This window comes from Mytilus edulis, chromosome 1, assembly GCF_963676685.1.
Source record: "Mytilus edulis chromosome 1, xbMytEdul2.2, whole genome shotgun sequence".
NCBI classification, from domain to species: Eukaryota; Metazoa; Mollusca; class Bivalvia; order Mytilida; family Mytilidae; genus Mytilus; species Mytilus edulis.
The window spans coordinates 87,490,586-87,513,613 of NC_092344.1; the positions used below are offsets into that span (position 1 = coordinate 87,490,586).

General features: G+C 31.2%; 1 long non-coding RNA gene across 1 annotated transcript; it reads left to right on the forward strand.

The window, feature by feature from the left end:
• Positions 1–615: 615 nt before the first annotated feature.
• On the forward strand, positions 616–19,580 carry LOC139493665 (uncharacterized). Its single transcript, XR_011657086.1, has 18 exons — positions 616–745; positions 1,509–2,147; positions 2,899–2,967; positions 3,731–4,369; positions 5,121–5,189; positions 5,953–6,591; positions 7,343–7,411; positions 8,175–8,808; positions 9,560–9,628; positions 10,392–11,030; positions 11,782–11,850; positions 12,614–13,252; positions 14,004–14,072; positions 14,836–15,469; positions 16,221–16,289; positions 17,053–17,691; positions 18,443–18,511; positions 19,275–19,580. It is a non-coding gene; the product is annotated as an uncharacterized lncRNA (long non-coding RNA).
• The last annotated feature ends 3,448 nt before the right edge of the window (positions 19,581–23,028 follow it).

Sequence of the window (23,028 nt, forward strand, 5' to 3'; positions counted from 1 at the left end):
CTCAATGAAATTTTCGCTTTTAGAAAGCATTACAGGCACGGGGCTGAACACTTTTTTTAGGCACAATTCTAACTTTGTTTACACCCCCGAGAGATCCGAAAGGAATTTGTTTATGAATTGAAAAAGGCATGAACTAACATAATAGTTTTATCTGTAAGTAAACATGACACAATACAGTCTTTGTTATGTAATTATCACTCCGGTTTACAGGAATAACTGATAATCAAGGGAGATAACACACTTCATACGAGTAAAGTGAAATACATCATCATCATGTGCTTTTATCCAATAATTTGACCCATGGTCAGTCAGTAGATATCATATGCAGTTAATAAACAGACAAACATGTACATGTATTAAAGAAATCATGAATTATTATTTGTAATGCACACTAGCAAATCACAAGATATTGTCTTTTCTCAGTGAAAAAGGGGGAGGGTCAACAAACCTTTTGAAAACAATATTGCTGCACCTTTTCAACTATTAAGCTAGTTAGCTACCACTCGTTGCTTCTAATATAAAAGATTTTAATGAAGGTTGATAAGCCACAAGGGAGAAGCATTTTTCTTTCTTTGCGATAAAACGTTCGAGAATTTGATTTTTGCTCTCTCAATAATACTTATGTATTTAAACCAAATAATAACATAGCCTGAGTAATTTTTTTGTCTTATTTCAGTTCCAGACATATCATTACTTTTTAACCTGAGATGACAAACTAGAGGTTTTAAAAGGTCCTGAATAACTGGTAAGCATTTTGTTTTATTTGGCAAGCTCTAAATTGTTTATTTATGGTATTTATGCAATTCAAATTACAGTCGGTATGTTAAAAATATACTGATATGAAAACTGTTGCTATGGTCTTGGCATTAAATGAAAATGCTTGGTTACTGATCTTTTCGACTCCATATTTCAAGTTAAACCTTGCGGCAACTGTTCCTCATTTAACACTGCAAACTATAATTAGCATTATTTTTGTATGTCGTTATTTAATGATGCCATATTACGTGTGATGTCACAATGTTTCCTTTAAAACCTCATGCCGATATCTCACTGATAAAAGATTTTCACTGAAATACATGTAAAAAACATTTTTTCTCAAATACAATTATGTGAAAGAACAAGTTTTGAAAATTTGCACTTCATTGCACTCTAATTATATGATTCAAATGACTTTTACAGTAGTTTATAGTGGTTTCTACAGTATAAAATACCAGGTTTCCTTTGGCTAGAATAATTAAGTATTTTGGTGTTTTTTTTATGAAATCTTCATTTTTGTATAATTTCTCTGTCAAAATGCACTTTTAGGCACCAGAAAATTTTATTGAATGCTTTAACAGGGTCTGTGTGTTGTAATTTAAGGTTACATTCAGATGTTTTGTCCTTCTTTTGACTAGTGAAGGTATACTGTAAGAAATTAATTATGCATACACTTTGTATTCAAAATAAATAAATATAGTGATAAAAGTGTCATTGCCTTATAGTGCTAAAACAACTTTATTTTTTTTCAGAAATGGACAAAAATACACAGATTTATTCAGAATGTCATACCGATGAAGATCACATAAAAATATTTGGAAAAATCAGAACTATGGATTGCAATATGGGACAACATCCCTAATGCGCCTTGAAATGAGGAACTCAAAAGTCACGTGTAAAGAAAAAATCTCTGTGTAGTGATATTGGACATGTTTCTATTTTTAACAAATGACTGAACTTAATTATTTGTGGTGATTAGGAAAGTAGAGGAACATAGAATAAATGGGTAAAAACTATGGAGCTATTAAATGTGTTCAAAGTATTAAATTTTCAAAGAACTTATTGTGTTAAAAAGGGGATATTTTACCACAAGGAGCCGCATCACAAAAGGATGTTCGGGGTTTGCTAATTAACGGAAAAAGTAATCTCACTTCGTACCCCGAAAATTTAACCACATATGTGAAAATGTCACAGCTTCGAAACGAGCTATCATACATATCCAAGTTTACGATATGGACTGAGCTACAGGAAAAAACGTTACCATTACCGCCTATGGAAAAACAATTAAAGATATTGAGCCAATTTAAATTACAAAAAGATAAATCAGAAGTTTTCAGAGTGATCTATGGATGATTTCACCTTGTACACCCGGGAAAATTGTGAAAATGATGGTAAGTATTTTTTTATTTATACCTAGATATCCCAGATGATTTCAGATAACCATTATAGATAAATACCAGCAGATACTCAATGAAATTTTCGCTTTTAGAAAGCATTACAGGCACGGGGCTGAACACTTTTTTTAGGCACAATTCTAACTTTGTTTACACCCCCGAGAGATCCGAAAGGAATTTGTTTATGAATTGAAAAAGGCATGAACTAACATAATAGTTTTATCTGTAAGTAAACATGACACAATACAGTCTTTGTTATGTAATTATCACTCCGGTTTACAGGAATAACTGATAATCAAGGGAGATAACACACTTCATACGAGTAAAGTGAAATACATCATCATCATGTGCTTTTATCCAATAATTTGACCCATGGTCAGTCAGTAGATATCATATGCAGTTAATAAACAGACAAACATGTACATGTATTAAAGAAATCATGAATTATTATTTGTAATGCACACTAGCAAATCACAAGATATTGTCTTTTCTCAGTGAAAAAGGGGGAGGGTCAACAAACCTTTTGAAAACAATATTGCTGCACCTTTTCAACTATTAAGCTAGTTAGCTACCACTCGTTGCTTCTAATATAAAAGATTTTAATGAAGGTTGATAAGCCACAAGGGAGAAGCATTTTTCTTTCTTTGCGATAAAACGTTCGAGAATTTGATTTTTGCTCTCTCAATAATACTTATGTATTTAAACCAAATAATAACATAGCCTGAGTAATTTTTTTGTCTTATTTCAGTTCCAGACATATCATTACTTTTTAACCTGAGATGACAAACTAGAGGTTTTAAAAGGTCCTGAATAACTGGTAAGCATTTTGTTTTATTTGGCAAGCTCTAAATTGTTTATTTATGGTATTTATGCAATTCAAATTACAGTCGGTATGTTAAAAATATACTGATATGAAAACTGTTGCTATGGTCTTGGCATTAAATGAAAATGCTTGGTTACTGATCTTTTCGACTCCATATTTCAAGTTAAACCTTGCGGCAACTGTTCCTCATTTAACACTGCAAACTATAATTAGCATTATTTTTGTATGTCGTTATTTAATGATGCCATATTACGTGTGATGTCACAATGTTTCCTTTAAAACCTCATGCCGATATCTCACTGATAAAAGATTTTCACTGAAATACATGTAAAAAACATTTTTTCTCAAATACAATTATGTGAAAGAACAAGTTTTGAAAATTTGCACTTCATTGCACTCTAATTATATGATTCAAATGACTTTTACAGTAGTTTATAGTGGTTTCTACAGTATAAAATACCAGGTTTCCTTTGGCTAGAATAATTAAGTATTTTGGTGTTTTTTTTATGAAATCTTCATTTTTGTATAATTTCTCTGTCAAAATGCACTTTTAGGCACCAGAAAATTTTATTGAATGCTTTAACAGGGTCTGTGTGTTGTAATTTAAGGTTACATTCAGATGTTTTGTCCTTCTTTTGACTAGTGAAGGTATACTGTAAGAAATTAATTATGCATACACTTTGTATTCAAAATAAATAAATATAGTGATAAAAGTGTCATTGCCTTATAGTGCTAAAACAACTTTATTTTTTTTCAGAAATGGACAAAAATACACAGATTTATTCAGAATGTCATACCGATGAAGATCACATAAAAATATTTGGAAAAATCAGAACTATGGATTGCAATATGGGACAACATCCCTAATGCGCCTTGAAATGAGGAACTCAAAAGTCACGTGTAAAGAAAAAATCTCTGTGTAGTGATATTGGACATGTTTCTATTTTTAACAAATGACTGAACTTAATTATTTGTGGTGATTAGGAAAGTAGAGGAACATAGAATAAATGGGTAAAAACTATGGAGCTATTAAATGTGTTCAAAGTATTAAATTTTCAAAGAACTTATTGTGTTAAAAAGGGGATATTTTACCACAAGGAGCCGCATCACAAAAGGATGTTCGGGGTTTGCTAATTAACGGAAAAAGTAATCTCACTTCGTACCCCGAAAATTTAACCACATATGTGAAAATGTCACAGCTTCGAAACGAGCTATCATACATATCCAAGTTTACGATATGGACTGAGCTACAGGAAAAAACGTTACCATTACCGCCTATGGAAAAACAATTAAAGATATTGAGCCAATTTAAATTACAAAAAGATAAATCAGAAGTTTTCAGAGTGATCTATGGATGATTTCACCTTGTACACCCGGGAAAATTGTGAAAATGATGGTAAGTATTTTTTTATTTATACCTAGATATCCCAGATGATTTCAGATAACCATTATAGATAAATACCAGCAGATACTCAATGAAATTTTCGCTTTTAGAAAGCATTACAGGCACGGGGCTGAACACTTTTTTTAGGCACAATTCTAACTTTGTTTACACCCCCGAGAGATCCGAAAGGAATTTGTTTATGAATTGAAAAAGGCATGAACTAACATAATAGTTTTATCTGTAAGTAAACATGACACAATACAGTCTTTGTTATGTAATTATCACTCCGGTTTACAGGAATAACTGATAATCAAGGGAGATAACACACTTCATACGAGTAAAGTGAAATACATCATCATCATGTGCTTTTATCCAATAATTTGACCCATGGTCAGTCAGTAGATATCATATGCAGTTAATAAACAGACAAACATGTACATGTATTAAAGAAATCATGAATTATTATTTGTAATGCACACTAGCAAATCACAAGATATTGTCTTTTCTCAGTGAAAAAGGGGGAGGGTCAACAAACCTTTTGAAAACAATATTGCTGCACCTTTTCAACTATTAAGCTAGTTAGCTACCACTCGTTGCTTCTAATATAAAAGATTTTAATGAAGGTTGATAAGCCACAAGGGAGAAGCATTTTTCTTTCTTTGCGATAAAACGTTCGAGAATTTGATTTTTGCTCTCTCAATAATACTTATGTATTTAAACCAAATAATAACATAGCCTGAGTAATTTTTTTGTCTTATTTCAGTTCCAGACATATCATTACTTTTTAACCTGAGATGACAAACTAGAGGTTTTAAAAGGTCCTGAATAACTGGTAAGCATTTTGTTTTATTTGGCAAGCTCTAAATTGTTTATTTATGGTATTTATGCAATTCAAATTACAGTCGGTATGTTAAAAATATACTGATATGAAAACTGTTGCTATGGTCTTGGCATTAAATGAAAATGCTTGGTTACTGATCTTTTCGACTCCATATTTCAAGTTAAACCTTGCGGCAACTGTTCCTCATTTAACACTGCAAACTATAATTAGCATTATTTTTGTATGTCGTTATTTAATGATGCCATATTACGTGTGATGTCACAATGTTTCCTTTAAAACCTCATGCCGATATCTCACTGATAAAAGATTTTCACTGAAATACATGTAAAAAACATTTTTTCTCAAATACAATTATGTGAAAGAACAAGTTTTGAAAATTTGCACTTCATTGCACTCTAATTATATGATTCAAATGACTTTTACAGTAGTTTATAGTGGTTTCTACAGTATAAAATACCAGGTTTCCTTTGGCTAGAATAATTAAGTATTTTGGTGTTTTTTTTATGAAATCTTCATTTTTGTATAATTTCTCTGTCAAAATGCACTTTTAGGCACCAGAAAATTTTATTGAATGCTTTAACAGGGTCTGTGTGTTGTAATTTAAGGTTACATTCAGATGTTTTGTCCTTCTTTTGACTAGTGAAGGTATACTGTAAGAAATTAATTATGCATACACTTTGTATTCAAAATAAATAAATATAGTGATAAAAGTGTCATTGCCTTATAGTGCTAAAACAACTTTATTTTTTTTCAGAAATGGACAAAAATACACAGATTTATTCAGAATGTCATACCGATGAAGATCACATAAAAATATTTGGAAAAATCAGAACTATGGATTGCAATATGGGACAACATCCCTAATGCGCCTTGAAATGAGGAACTCAAAAGTCACGTGTAAAGAAAAAATCTCTGTGTAGTGATATTGGACATGTTTCTATTTTTAACAAATGACTGAACTTAATTATTTGTGGTGATTAGGAAAGTAGAGGAACATAGAATAAATGGGTAAAAACTATGGAGCTATTAAATGTGTTCAAAGTATTAAATTTTCAAAGAACTTATTGTGTTAAAAAGGGGATATTTTACCACAAGGAGCCGCATCACAAAAGGATGTTCGGGGTTTGCTAATTAACGGAAAAAGTAATCTCACTTCGTACCCCGAAAATTTAACCACATATGTGAAAATGTCACAGCTTCGAAACGAGCTATCATACATATCCAAGTTTACGATATGGACTGAGCTACAGGAAAAAACGTTACCATTACCGCCTATGGAAAAACAATTAAAGATATTGAGCCAATTTAAATTACAAAAAGATAAATCAGAAGTTTTCAGAGTGATCTATGGATGATTTCACCTTGTACACCCGGGAAAATTGTGAAAATGATGGTAAGTATTTTTTTATTTATACCTAGATATCCCAGATGATTTCAGATAACCATTATAGATAAATACCAGCAGATACTCAATGAAATTTTCGCTTTTAGAAAGCATTACAGGCACGGGGCTGAACACTTTTTTTAGGCACAATTCTAACTTTGTTTACACCCCCGAGAGATCCGAAAGGAATTTGTTTATGAATTGAAAAAGGCATGAACTAACATAATAGTTTTATCTGTAAGTAAACATGACACAATACAGTCTTTGTTATGTAATTATCACTCCGGTTTACAGGAATAACTGATAATCAAGGGAGATAACACACTTCATACGAGTAAAGTGAAATACATCATCATCATGTGCTTTTATCCAATAATTTGACCCATGGTCAGTCAGTAGATATCATATGCAGTTAATAAACAGACAAACATGTACATGTATTAAAGAAATCATGAATTATTATTTGTAATGCACACTAGCAAATCACAAGATATTGTCTTTTCTCAGTGAAAAAGGGGGAGGGTCAACAAACCTTTTGAAAACAATATTGCTGCACCTTTTCAACTATTAAGCTAGTTAGCTACCACTCGTTGCTTCTAATATAAAAGATTTTAATGAAGGTTGATAAGCCACAAGGGAGAAGCATTTTTCTTTCTTTGCGATAAAACGTTCGAGAATTTGATTTTTGCTCTCTCAATAATACTTATGTATTTAAACCAAATAATAACATAGCCTGAGTAATTTTTTTGTCTTATTTCAGTTCCAGACATATCATTACTTTTTAACCTGAGATGACAAACTAGAGGTTTTAAAAGGTCCTGAATAACTGGTAAGCATTTTGTTTTATTTGGCAAGCTCTAAATTGTTTATTTATGGTATTTATGCAATTCAAATTACAGTCGGTATGTTAAAAATATACTGATATGAAAACTGTTGCTATGGTCTTGGCATTAAATGAAAATGCTTGGTTACTGATCTTTTCGACTCCATATTTCAAGTTAAACCTTGCGGCAACTGTTCCTCATTTAACACTGCAAACTATAATTAGCATTATTTTTGTATGTCGTTATTTAATGATGCCATATTACGTGTGATGTCACAATGTTTCCTTTAAAACCTCATGCCGATATCTCACTGATAAAAGATTTTCACTGAAATACATGTAAAAAACATTTTTTCTCAAATACAATTATGTGAAAGAACAAGTTTTGAAAATTTGCACTTCATTGCACTCTAATTATATGATTCAAATGACTTTTACAGTAGTTTATAGTGGTTTCTACAGTATAAAATACCAGGTTTCCTTTGGCTAGAATAATTAAGTATTTTGGTGTTTTTTTTATGAAATCTTCATTTTTGTATAATTTCTCTGTCAAAATGCACTTTTAGGCACCAGAAAATTTTATTGAATGCTTTAACAGGGTCTGTGTGTTGTAATTTAAGGTTACATTCAGATGTTTTGTCCTTCTTTTGACTAGTGAAGGTATACTGTAAGAAATTAATTATGCATACACTTTGTATTCAAAATAAATAAATATAGTGATAAAAGTGTCATTGCCTTATAGTGCTAAAACAACTTTATTTTTTTTCAGAAATGGACAAAAATACACAGATTTATTCAGAATGTCATACCGATGAAGATCACATAAAAATATTTGGAAAAATCAGAACTATGGATTGCAATATGGGACAACATCCCTAATGCGCCTTGAAATGAGGAACTCAAAAGTCACGTGTAAAGAAAAAATCTCTGTGTAGTGATATTGGACATGTTTCTATTTTTAACAAATGACTGAACTTAATTATTTGTGGTGATTAGGAAAGTAGAGGAACATAGAATAAATGGGTAAAAACTATGGAGCTATTAAATGTGTTCAAAGTATTAAATTTTCAAAGAACTTATTGTGTTAAAAAGGGGATATTTTACCACAAGGAGCCGCATCACAAAAGGATGTTCGGGGTTTGCTAATTAACGGAAAAAGTAATCTCACTTCGTACCCCGAAAATTTAACCACATATGTGAAAATGTCACAGCTTCGAAACGAGCTATCATACATATCCAAGTTTACGATATGGACTGAGCTACAGGAAAAAACGTTACCATTACCGCCTATGGAAAAACAATTAAAGATATTGAGCCAAATTACAAAAAGATAAATCAGAAGTTTTCAGAGTGATCTATGGATGATTTCACCTTGTACACCCGGGAAAATTGTGAAAATGATGGTAAGTATTTTTTTATTTATACCTAGATATCCCAGATGATTTCAGATAACCATTATAGATAAATACCAGCAGATACTCAATGAAATTTTCGCTTTTAGAAAGCATTACAGGCACGGGGCTGAACACTTTTTTTAGGCACAATTCTAACTTTGTTTACACCCCCGAGAGATCCGAAAGGAATTTGTTTATGAATTGAAAAAGGCATGAACTAACATAATAGTTTTATCTGTAAGTAAACATGACACAATACAGTCTTTGTTATGTAATTATCACTCCGGTTTACAGGAATAACTGATAATCAAGGGAGATAACACACTTCATACGAGTAAAGTGAAATACATCATCATCATGTGCTTTTATCCAATAATTTGACCCATGGTCAGTCAGTAGATATCATATGCAGTTAATAAACAGACAAACATGTACATGTATTAAAGAAATCATGAATTATTATTTGTAATGCACACTAGCAAATCACAAGATATTGTCTTTTCTCAGTGAAAAAGGGGGAGGGTCAACAAACCTTTTGAAAACAATATTGCTGCACCTTTTCAACTATTAAGCTAGTTAGCTACCACTCGTTGCTTCTAATATAAAAGATTTTAATGAAGGTTGATAAGCCACAAGGGAGAAGCATTTTTCTTTCTTTGCGATAAAACGTTCGAGAATTTGATTTTTGCTCTCTCAATAATACTTATGTATTTAAACCAAATAATAACATAGCCTGAGTAATTTTTTTGTCTTATTTCAGTTCCAGACATATCATTACTTTTTAACCTGAGATGACAAACTAGAGGTTTTAAAAGGTCCTGAATAACTGGTAAGCATTTTGTTTTATTTGGCAAGCTCTAAATTGTTTATTTATGGTATTTATGCAATTCAAATTACAGTCGGTATGTTAAAAATATACTGATATGAAAACTGTTGCTATGGTCTTGGCATTAAATGAAAATGCTTGGTTACTGATCTTTTCGACTCCATATTTCAAGTTAAACCTTGCGGCAACTGTTCCTCATTTAACACTGCAAACTATAATTAGCATTATTTTTGTATGTCGTTATTTAATGATGCCATATTACGTGTGATGTCACAATGTTTCCTTTAAAACCTCATGCCGATATCTCACTGATAAAAGATTTTCACTGAAATACATGTAAAAAACATTTTTTCTCAAATACAATTATGTGAAAGAACAAGTTTTGAAAATTTGCACTTCATTGCACTCTAATTATATGATTCAAATGACTTTTACAGTAGTTTATAGTGGTTTCTACAGTATAAAATACCAGGTTTCCTTTGGCTAGAATAATTAAGTATTTTGGTGTTTTTTTTATGAAATCTTCATTTTTGTATAATTTCTCTGTCAAAATGCACTTTTAGGCACCAGAAAATTTTATTGAATGCTTTAACAGGGTCTGTGTGTTGTAATTTAAGGTTACATTCAGATGTTTTGTCCTTCTTTTGACTAGTGAAGGTATACTGTAAGAAATTAATTATGCATACACTTTGTATTCAAAATAAATAAATATAGTGATAAAAGTGTCATTGCCTTATAGTGCTAAAACAACTTTATTTTTTTTCAGAAATGGACAAAAATACACAGATTTATTCAGAATGTCATACCGATGAAGATCACATAAAAATATTTGGAAAAATCAGAACTATGGATTGCAATATGGGACAACATCCCTAATGCGCCTTGAAATGAGGAACTCAAAAGTCACGTGTAAAGAAAAAATCTCTGTGTAGTGATATTGGACATGTTTCTATTTTTAACAAATGACTGAACTTAATTATTTGTGGTGATTAGGAAAGTAGAGGAACATAGAATAAATGGGTAAAAACTATGGAGCTATTAAATGTGTTCAAAGTATTAAATTTTCAAAGAACTTATTGTGTTAAAAAGGGGATATTTTACCACAAGGAGCCGCATCACAAAAGGATGTTCGGGGTTTGCTAATTAACGGAAAAAGTAATCTCACTTCGTACCCCGAAAATTTAACCACATATGTGAAAATGTCACAGCTTCGAAACGAGCTATCATACATATCCAAGTTTACGATATGGACTGAGCTACAGGAAAAAACGTTACCATTACCGCCTATGGAAAAACAATTAAAGATATTGAGCCAATTTAAATTACAAAAAGATAAATCAGAAGTTTTCAGAGTGATCTATGGATGATTTCACCTTGTACACCCGGGAAAATTGTGAAAATGATGGTAAGTATTTTTTTATTTATACCTAGATATCCCAGATGATTTCAGATAACCATTATAGATAAATACCAGCAGATACTCAATGAAATTTTCGCTTTTAGAAAGCATTACAGGCACGGGGCTGAACACTTTTTTTAGGCACAATTCTAACTTTGTTTACACCCCCGAGAGATCCGAAAGGAATTTGTTTATGAATTGAAAAAGGCATGAACTAACATAATAGTTTTATCTGTAAGTAAACATGACACAATACAGTCTTTGTTATGTAATTATCACTCCGGTTTACAGGAATAACTGATAATCAAGGGAGATAACACACTTCATACGAGTAAAGTGAAATACATCATCATCATGTGCTTTTATCCAATAATTTGACCCATGGTCAGTCAGTAGATATCATATGCAGTTAATAAACAGACAAACATGTACATGTATTAAAGAAATCATGAATTATTATTTGTAATGCACACTAGCAAATCACAAGATATTGTCTTTTCTCAGTGAAAAAGGGGGAGGGTCAACAAACCTTTTGAAAACAATATTGCTGCACCTTTTCAACTATTAAGCTAGTTAGCTACCACTCGTTGCTTCTAATATAAAAGATTTTAATGAAGGTTGATAAGCCACAAGGGAGAAGCATTTTTCTTTCTTTGCGATAAAACGTTCGAGAATTTGATTTTTGCTCTCTCAATAATACTTATGTATTTAAACCAAATAATAACATAGCCTGAGTAATTTTTTTGTCTTATTTCAGTTCCAGACATATCATTACTTTTTAACCTGAGATGACAAACTAGAGGTTTTAAAAGGTCCTGAATAACTGGTAAGCATTTTGTTTTATTTGGCAAGCTCTAAATTGTTTATTTATGGTATTTATGCAATTCAAATTACAGTCGGTATGTTAAAAATATACTGATATGAAAACTGTTGCTATGGTCTTGGCATTAAATGAAAATGCTTGGTTACTGATCTTTTCGACTCCATATTTCAAGTTAAACCTTGCGGCAACTGTTCCTCATTTAACACTGCAAACTATAATTAGCATTATTTTTGTATGTCGTTATTTAATGATGCCATATTACGTGTGATGTCACAATGTTTCCTTTAAAACCTCATGCCGATATCTCACTGATAAAAGATTTTCACTGAAATACATGTAAAAAACATTTTTTCTCAAATACAATTATGTGAAAGAACAAGTTTTGAAAATTTGCACTTCATTGCACTCTAATTATATGATTCAAATGACTTTTACAGTAGTTTATAGTGGTTTCTACAGTATAAAATACCAGGTTTCCTTTGGCTAGAATAATTAAGTATTTTGGTGTTTTTTTTATGAAATCTTCATTTTTGTATAATTTCTCTGTCAAAATGCACTTTTAGGCACCAGAAAATTTTATTGAATGCTTTAACAGGGTCTGTGTGTTGTAATTTAAGGTTACATTCAGATGTTTTGTCCTTCTTTTGACTAGTGAAGGTATACTGTAAGAAATTAATTATGCATACACTTTGTATTCAAAATAAATAAATATAGTGATAAAAGTGTCATTGCCTTATAGTGCTAAAACAACTTTATTTTTTTTCAGAAATGGACAAAAATACACAGATTTATTCAGAATGTCATACCGATGAAGATCACATAAAAATATTTGGAAAAATCAGAACTATGGATTGCAATATGGGACAACATCCCTAATGCGCCTTGAAATGAGGAACTCAAAAGTCACGTGTAAAGAAAAAATCTCTGTGTAGTGATATTGGACATGTTTCTATTTTTAACAAATGACTGAACTTAATTATTTGTGGTGATTAGGAAAGTAGAGGAACATAGAATAAATGGGTAAAAACTATGGAGCTATTAAATGTGTTCAAAGTATTAAATTTTCAAAGAACTTATTGTGTTAAAAAGGGGATATTTTACCACAAGGAGCCGCATCACAAAAGGATGTTCGGGGTTTGCTAATTAACGGAAAAAGTAATCTCACTTCGTACCCCGAAAATTTAACCACATATGTGAAAATGTCACAGCTTCGAAACGAGCTATCATACATATCCAAGTTTACGATATGGACTGAGCTACAGGAAAAAACGTTACCATTACCGCCTATGGAAAAACAATTAAAGATATTGAGCCAATTTAAATTACAAAAAGATAAATCAGAAGTTTTCAGAGTGATCTATGGATGATTTCACCTTGTACACCCGGGAAAATTGTGAAAATGATGGTAAGTATTTTTTTATTTATACCTAGATATCCCAGATGATTTCAGATAACCATTATAGATAAATACCAGCAGATACTCAATGAAATTTTCGCTTTTAGAAAGCATTACAGGCACGGGGCTGAACACTTTTTTTAGGCACAATTCTAACTTTGTTTACACCCCCGAGAGATCCGAAAGGAATTTGTTTATGAATTGAAAAAGGCATGAACTAACATAATAGTTTTATCTGTAAGTAAACATGACACAATACAGTCTTTGTTATGTAATTATCACTCCGGTTTACAGGAATAACTGATAATCAAGGGAGATAACACACTTCATACGAGTAAAGTGAAATACATCATCATCATGTGCTTTTATCCAATAATTTGACCCATGGTCAGTCAGTAGATATCATATGCAGTTAATAAACAGACAAACATGTACATGTATTAAAGAAATCATGAATTATTATTTGTAATGCACACTAGCAAATCACAAGATATTGTCTTTTCTCAGTGAAAAAGGGGGAGGGTCAACAAACCTTTTGAAAACAATATTGCTGCACCTTTTCAACTATTAAGCTAGTTAGCTACCACTCGTTGCTTCTAATATAAAAGATTTTAATGAAGGTTGATAAGCCACAAGGGAGAAGCATTTTTCTTTCTTTGCGATAAAACGTTCGAGAATTTGATTTTTGCTCTCTCAATAATACTTATGTATTTAAACCAAATAATAACATAGCCTGAGTAATTTTTTTGTCTTATTTCAGTTCCAGACATATCATTACTTTTTAACCTGAGATGACAAACTAGAGGTTTTAAAAGGTCCTGAATAACTGGTAAGCATTTTGTTTTATTTGGCAAGCTCTAAATTGTTTATTTATGGTATTTATGCAATTCAAATTACAGTCGGTATGTTAAAAATATACTGATATGAAAACTGTTGCTATGGTCTTGGCATTAAATGAAAATGCTTGGTTACTGATCTTTTCGACTCCATATTTCAAGTTAAACCTTGCGGCAACTGTTCCTCATTTAACACTGCAAACTATAATTAGCATTATTTTTGTATGTCGTTATTTAATGATGCCATATTACGTGTGATGTCACAATGTTTCCTTTAAAACCTCATGCCGATATCTCACTGATAAAAGATTTTCACTGAAATACATGTAAAAAACATTTTTTCTCAAATACAATTATGTGAAAGAACAAGTTTTGAAAATTTGCACTTCATTGCACTCTAATTATATGATTCAAATGACTTTTACAGTAGTTTATAGTGGTTTCTACAGTATAAAATACCAGGTTTCCTTTGGCTAGAATAATTAAGTATTTTGGTGTTTTTTTTATGAAATCTTCATTTTTGTATAATTTCTCTGTCAAAATGCACTTTTAGGCACCAGAAAATTTTATTGAATGCTTTAACAGGGTCTGTGTGTTGTAATTTAAGGTTACATTCAGATGTTTTGTCCTTCTTTTGACTAGTGAAGGTATACTGTAAGAAATTAATTATGCATACACTTTGTATTCAAAATAAATAAATATAGTGATAAAAGTGTCATTGCCTTATAGTGCTAAAACAACTTTATTTTTTTTCAGAAATGGACAAAAATACACAGATTTATTCAGAATGTCATACCGATGAAGATCACATAAAAATATTTGGAAAAATCAGAACTATGGATTGCAATATGGGACAACATCCCTAATGCGCCTTGAAATGAGGAACTCAAAAGTCACGTGTAAAGAAAAAATCTCTGTGTAGTGATATTGGACATGTTTCTATTTTTAACAAATGACTGAACTTAATTATTTGTGGTGATTAGGAAAGTAGAGGAACATAGAATAAATGGGTAAAAACTATGGAGCTATTAAATGTGTTCAAAGTATTAAATTTTCAAAGAACTTATTGTGTTAAAAAGGGGATATTTTACCACAAGGAGCCGCATCACAAAAGGATGTTCGGGGTTTGCTAATTAACGGAAAAAGTAATCTCACTTCGTACCCCGAAAATTTAACCACATATGTGAAAATGTCACAGCTTCGAAACGAGCTATCATACATATCCAAGTTTACGATATGGACTGAGCTACAGGAAAAAACGTTACCATTACCGCCTATGGAAAAACAATTAAAGATATTGAGCCAAATTACAAAAAGATAAATCAGAAGTTTTCAGAGTGATCTATGGATGATTTCACCTTGTACACCCGGGAAAATTGTGAAAATGATGGTAAGTATTTTTTTATTTATACCTAGATATCCCAGATGATTTCAGATAACCATTATAGATAAATACCAGCAGATACTCAATGAAATTTTCGCTTTTAGAAAGCATTACAGGCACGGGGCTGAACACTTTTTTTAGGCACAATTCTAACTTTGTTTACACCCCCGAGAGATCCGAAAGGAATTTGTTTATGAATTGAAAAAGGCATGAACTAACATAATAGTTTTATCTGTAAGTAAACATGACACAATACAGTCTTTGTTATGTAATTATCACTCCGGTTTACAGGAATAACTGATAATCAAGGGAGATAACACACTTCATACGAGTAAAGTGAAATACATCATCATCATGTGCTTTTATCCAATAATTTGACCCATGGTCAGTCAGTAGATATCATATGCAGTTAATAAACAGACAAACATGTACATGTATTAAAGAAATCATGAATTATTATTTGTAATGCACACTAGCAAATCACAAGATATTGTCTTTTCTCAGTGAAAAAGGGGGAGGGTCAACAAACCTTTTGAAAACAATATTGCTGCACCTTTTCAACTATTAAGCTAGTTAGCTACCACTCGTTGCTTCTAATATAAAAGATTTTAATGAAGGTTGATAAGCCACAAGGGAGAAGCATTTTTCTTTCTTTGCGATAAAACGTTCGAGAATTTGATTTTTGCTCTCTCAATAATACTTATGTATTTAAACCAAATAATAACATAGCCTGAGTAATTTTTTTGTCTTATTTCAGTTCCAGACATATCATTACTTTTTAACCTGAGATGACAAACTAGAGGTTTTAAAAGGTCCTGAATAACTGGTAAGCATTTTGTTTTATTTGGCAAGCTCTAAATTGTTTATTTATGGTATTTATGCAATTCAAATTACAGTCGGTATGTTAAAAATATACTGATATGAAAACTGTTGCTATGGTCTTGGCATTAAATGAAAATGCTTGGTTACTGATCTTTTCGACTCCATATTTCAAGTTAAACCTTGCGGCAACTGTTCCTCATTTAACACTGCAAACTATAATTAGCATTATTTTTGTATGTCGTTATTTAATGATGCCATATTACGTGTGATGTCACAATGTTTCCTTTAAAACCTCATGCCGATATCTCACTGATAAAAGATTTTCACTGAAATACATGTAAAAAACATTTTTTCTCAAATACAATTATGTGAAAGAACAAGTTTTGAAAATTTGCACTTCATTGCACTCTAATTATATGATTCAAATGACTTTTACAGTAGTTTATAGTGGTTTCTACAGTATAAAATACCAGGTTTCCTTTGGCTAGAATAATTAAGTATTTTGGTGTTTTTTTTATGAAATCTTCATTTTTGTATAATTTCTCTGTCAAAATGCACTTTTAGGCACCAGAAAATTTTATTGAATGCTTTAACAGGGTCTGTGTGTTGTAATTTAAGGTTACATTCAGATGTTTTGTCCTTCTTTTGACTAGTGAAGGTATACTGTAAGAAATTAATTATGCATACACTTTGTATTCAAAATAAATAAATATAGTGATAAAAGTGTCATTGCCTTATAGTGCTAAAACAACTTTATTTTTTTTCAGAAATGGACAAAAATACACAGATTTATTCAGAATGTCATACCGATGAAGATCACATAAAAATATTTGGAAAAATCAGAACTATGGATTGCAATATGGGACAACATCCCTAATGCGCCTTGAAATGAGGAACTCAAAAGTCACGTGTAAAGAAAAAATCTCTGTGTAGTGATATTGGACATGTTTCTATTTTTAACAAATGACTGAACTTAATTATTTGTGGTGATTAGGAAAGTAGAGGAACATAGAATAAATGGGTAAAAACTATGGAGCTATTAAATGTGTTCAAAGTATTAAATTTTCAAAGAACTTATTGTGTTAAAAAGGGGATATTTTACCACAAGGAGCCGCATCACAAAAGGATGTTCGGGGTTTGCTAATTAACGGAAAAAGTAATCTCACTTCGTACCCCGAAAATTTAACCACATATGTGAAAATGTCACAGCTTCGAAACGAGCTATCATACATATCCAAGTTTACGATATGGACTGAGCTACAGGAAAAAACGTTACCATTACCGCCTATGGAAAAACAATTAAAGATATTGAGCCAATTTAAATTACAAAAAGATAAATCAGAAGTTTTCAGAGTGATCTATGGATGATTTCACCTTGTACACCCGGGAAAATTGTGAAAATGATGGTAAGTATTTTTTTATTTATACCTAGATATCCCAGATGATTTCAGATAACCATTATAGATAAATACCAGCAGATACTCAATGAAATTTTCGCTTTTAGAAAGCATTACAGGCACGGGGCTGAACACTTTTTTTAGGCACAATTCTAACTTTGTTTACACCCCCGAGAGATCCGAAAGGAATTTGTTTATGAATTGAAAAAGGCATGAACTAACATAATAGTTTTATCTGTAAGTAAACATGACACAATACAGTCTTTGTTATGTAATTATCACTCCGGTTTACAGGAATAACTGATAATCAAGGGAGATAACACACTTCATACGAGTAAAGTGAAATACATCATCATCATGTGCTTTTATCCAATAATTTGACCCATGGTCAGTCAGTAGATATCATATGCAGTTAATAAACAGACAAACATGTACATGTATTAAAGAAATCATGAATTATTATTTGTAATGCACACTAGCAAATCACAAGATATTGTCTTTTCTCAGTGAAAAAGGGGGAGGGTCAACAAACCTTTTGAAAACAATATTGCTGCACCTTTTCAACTATTAAGCTAGTTAGCTACCACTCGTTGCTTCTAATATAAAAGATTTTAATGAAGGTTGATAAGCCACAAGGGAGAAGCATTTTTCTTTCTTTGCGATAAAACGTTCGAGAATTTGATTTTTGCTCTCTCAATAATACTTATGTATTTAAACCAAATAATAACATAGCCTGAGTAATTTTTTTGTCTTATTTCAGTTCCAGACATATCATTACTTTTTAACCTGAGATGACAAACTAGAGGTTTTAAAAGGTCCTGAATAACTGGTAAGCATTTTGTTTTATTTGGCAAGCTCTAAATTGTTTATTTATGGTATTTATGCAATTCAAATTACAGTCGGTATGTTAAAAATATACTGATATGAAAACTGTTGCTATGGTCTTGGCATTAAATGAAAATGCTTGGTTACTGATCTTTTCGACTCCATATTTCAAGTTAAACCTTGCGGCAACTGTTCCTCATTTAACACTGCAAACTATAATTAGCATTATTTTTGTATGTCGTTATTTAATGATGCCATATTACGTGTGATGTCACAATGTTTCCTTTAAAACCTCATGCCGATATCTCACTGATAAAAGATTTTCACTGAAATACATGTAAAAAACATTTTTTCTCAAATACAATTATGTGAAAGAACAAGTTTTGAAAATTTGCACTTCATTGCACTCTAATTATATGATTCAAATGACTTTTACAGTAGTTTATAGTGGTTTCTACAGTATAAAATACCAGGTTTCCTTTGGCTAGAATAATTAAGTATTTTGGTGTTTTTTTTATGAAATCTTCATTTTTGTATAATTTCTCTGTCAAAATGCACTTTTAGGCACCAGAAAATTTTATTGAATGCTTTAACAGGGTCTGTGTGTTGTAATTTAAGGTTACATTCAGATGTTTTGTCCTTCTTTTGACTAGTGAAGGTATACTGTAAGAAATTAATTATGCATACACTTTGTATTCAAAATAAATAAATATAGTGATAAAAGTGTCATTGCCTTATAGTGCTAAAACAACTTTATTTTTTTTCAGAAATGGACAAAAATACACAGATTTATTCAGAATGTCATACCGATGAAGATCACATAAAAATATTTGGAAAAATCAGAACTATGGATTGCAATATGGGACAACATCCCTAATGCGCCTTGAAATGAGGAACTCAAAAGTCACGTGTAAAGAAAAAATCTCTGTGTAGTGATATTGGACATGTTTCTATTTTTAACAAATGACTGAACTTAATTATTTGTGGTGATTAGGAAAGTAGAGGAACATAGAATAAATGGGTAAAAACTATGGAGCTATTAAATGTGTTCAAAGTATTAAATTTTCAAAGAACTTATTGTGTTAAAAAGGGGATATTTTACCACAAGGAGCCGCATCACAAAAGGATGTTCGGGGTTTGCTAATTAACGGAAAAAGTAATCTCACTTCGTACCCCGAAAATTTAACCACATATGTGAAAATGTCACAGCTTCGAAACGAGCTATCATACATATCCAAGTTTACGATATGGACTGAGCTACAGGAAAAAACGTTACCATTACCGCCTATGGAAAAACAATTAAAGATATTGAGCCATTTGAAAAATTCAAACAAACTTAGCCTGTGGCTAATCAGCATTTGGAGCAGGACCATTTATCTTTTGTTTAGATGTAATTCTTAGTGATGGTTATCTATATATATAGAGAGAGAGAGCTAACATCTATAGATCTCACAGATGCATACATTTGTATTTAAGTATCATTTATGATTATATCACAATTTCCTGATTCATGTGGAAAGGACATTGATATGATATTTATGTTCTTTGTTTTGGATTGGCTTCTGCATCAAGAGTTTTTACTACATGTAAGGTTTTAAAACCTGTCTATGTATTTTTATGAAATAATGTCACTTGAAGTATATACAGTATATACATGCTATAGTTTATATATTGATGATTCTTTTATTATGGATCAGAATTTAGAGGGTTGTATTATGAATACAGAAGAAGTGGTGCAAATGCTTGATAAGCTGTGCTTCGGAATAAATTTTGAGAAGTTGGTACTCATTCCTTGGAAGCACATTGTTTTCCTTTGTCTCATTATTGATACTGAGCTATTTAAGTTTTTTTATGACAGATGAGAAATGGTAAAATTATCTCCCTTGGGAAATTCTTCTTAAATAGAATTGTGTAACTGTATTATAGATGATTTGCATCATATATTGGTCTTGTGGCACATGCTTTTAATGCAGTATCTGTGGGAATGTTGCAGAAACATGGCGAGAAATAATGTTGAAACACTGTATAGTTGTTACAGTGTTTATTATCATCAATCTATAGGTGAAATTTTTAACAATTTAAATCAGAAATTAAGAATTGATTTTTAGATCCATCCAAATAAGTTTTTGGATTGGACCAGATGCCTCATTAGAAGGATTTGGGATCCAAATTTGAAAAAAAAAAAAAAAAAAAAAAAAAAAAAAAATTCTGTTGGTAGATGGAGCTTCTTTAAGAACATGCGCTCATTTCATATAGATTTCTTAGAATTGTTGGCTATATTTTTCTTTTGGAGAGAAATGTTTAGTCACAGAGAGTTATACAATCAGAAAATACAATTTCAGTAGCATTTATTATGCAATAGGAGGTATAACCTCTTTGTCACTTTTAAAACATGCTTACTACAAATATTTCATTATTTGGGCTTAATTGGTGTTCAAGAAAGAACATTTTTATCACAGCTCTTTATATTCCTGGTAAGAAAATTTTGATGCTTATCATATGTCTAAAAAATTTACAGATTCAACAGGATGGCAATTGAAAGAAGATATATTTGTTTTGTTGTTATCACGTTTTCATTTTCAAATCTGTAGATAATTGATTCGTTGTCTTTTGACCAACAAGCTCCTTTCAGAGATGTTTGTACTTTTCATGGTCAGATTTAGGACCTTATATTTTCCAATCTTTTTCATTGTTGGGGATAATTATAAAGAAAATTATTAGTGATAAAGTTCAGAAGGCTCTTTTGATTATTCCTTTTGGTCTGCTCAGAGTTGGTTTTCTTTGCTAAGACCAATTTTAATTTATTTGACAGTTAAAAGTTCTGCTAAACATAAAAGTAAGTAACAATGTTACATACTGAAGAATGCCTTTCCGTTAGGAAGAGTTTTGATTTAACTGTGTATTGTAAAAAATATAAGTGAACCAACACCTGAAGGGTTGATTGTGCGGTAGGCTAAAAACGTGTGTATTATATTCAGAAATCACTTTAATATAAACAGGAGATTTCAAAATCATTTGTAAAATATATTTACACTTCATCTTGGAGATCGTGCATCTATGATCAAGCATTATCAATATTTTTTGAGAAATTTCATTATTTGGTGTGTTAAAAGAGAACCAATTCCTTATCACCATCTAAAAAGGATGTTATTGATTATTGAAATTTTTTATAAAACACAAGCTTTTCATATTCAGCATGTTTAATGTGAATTTTACTTGTTTTATGTTGAAACAGACTTGATCCTTTAAGAAGTAGATGTTACTAAATTTGTTTGTTTACTACATGCATATGTGAAAGGTTGCTTAAGCCTGAATCTGTAATTGAAGAGTTAGATACTCTTTCACTGTGGAGATGAATTTAGTGCTATCTTTTTAAGTTCTTTATATTCATTAGAGGATTTTACATTGAAGACTGTCTTTTATACTTGAGTCTTTATTTGCCTTGACTACAACTGCCAAAGTACAATCTTTATCAGCTGTAGATTTACATTCTATGTTTTTCATTCAGAGACATGGCACTTTATTTTTTCATAAACATGAGTTTTTGAAAAATACTAGATCTGTTAGTTAGTCTACCTAATGAGGTGATCAAGGGTTTTGATAAACCAAAACTTTGTGTTGTAAAGATAATGATTTATCATGTTTTGTGTACAAAATATGTGAGAGAATTCATCTAAGTCTTTTCGTAAAGTTTAGATAGCTAGAGAGAGTTCTAATTTTAGCCGAGGTTTTAAGGTTTACTCATTTAGAGGAACCTCTTCATAAGTGCATTTAGCTTCAGGATGTTCTATTAAAGACATTATGGCAACATCTTAGTCTGGACATATGATAAAACTTTTTATAAGTTCTATAAAAGGGAAAGTGAATAATATCAGTACTAAAACACTTTTCTTCAGTTGTAGTTACTGGATGATCTTGTGATTTCTATGCTTTATTAAATGTTGGCATTTATAAAAATTGTTTTTAGTTTGTGTCTACACTTTAAACAAGCTAATTTATTACTTGAGACCGAAGGCGAAATATGAATAAGAATGTTCCTTCATCCAAGCATATCTTGGATGTGCAGGATGAAGGTCATTCTTAGAATATGAGCCTGAGGCTCGAAAGTAATTAATTCCCACCCTAGGGATTATCAGTCAGACCCACCCTTTTTCCAATGGGTTTTATATTTGGTCGACACAAACTTGCTTTAAATTATGACAAGTTATTATGGAACAGGTGCTTATATACTAGGGTCAAGGTCACTGGCCAGCTATGGTCTGGTGGTTATAGTTTATTTCTTTAAACAGAGATATTACATGTAAGCTTCACCCCTCATAGAGAAGTTAAGCTAATTTATTACTTTCGAGCCTCAGGCTCATATTCTAAGAATGACCTTCATCCTGCACATCCAAGATATGCTTGGATGAAGGAACATTTTCAATTAAAAGAATTAACCTTGATGCAAATTATATGTACCTTGACATGTTTGTTTATATAATGAACTATTTCTATCCCATGCACTTAGGGGCAATATGTTTT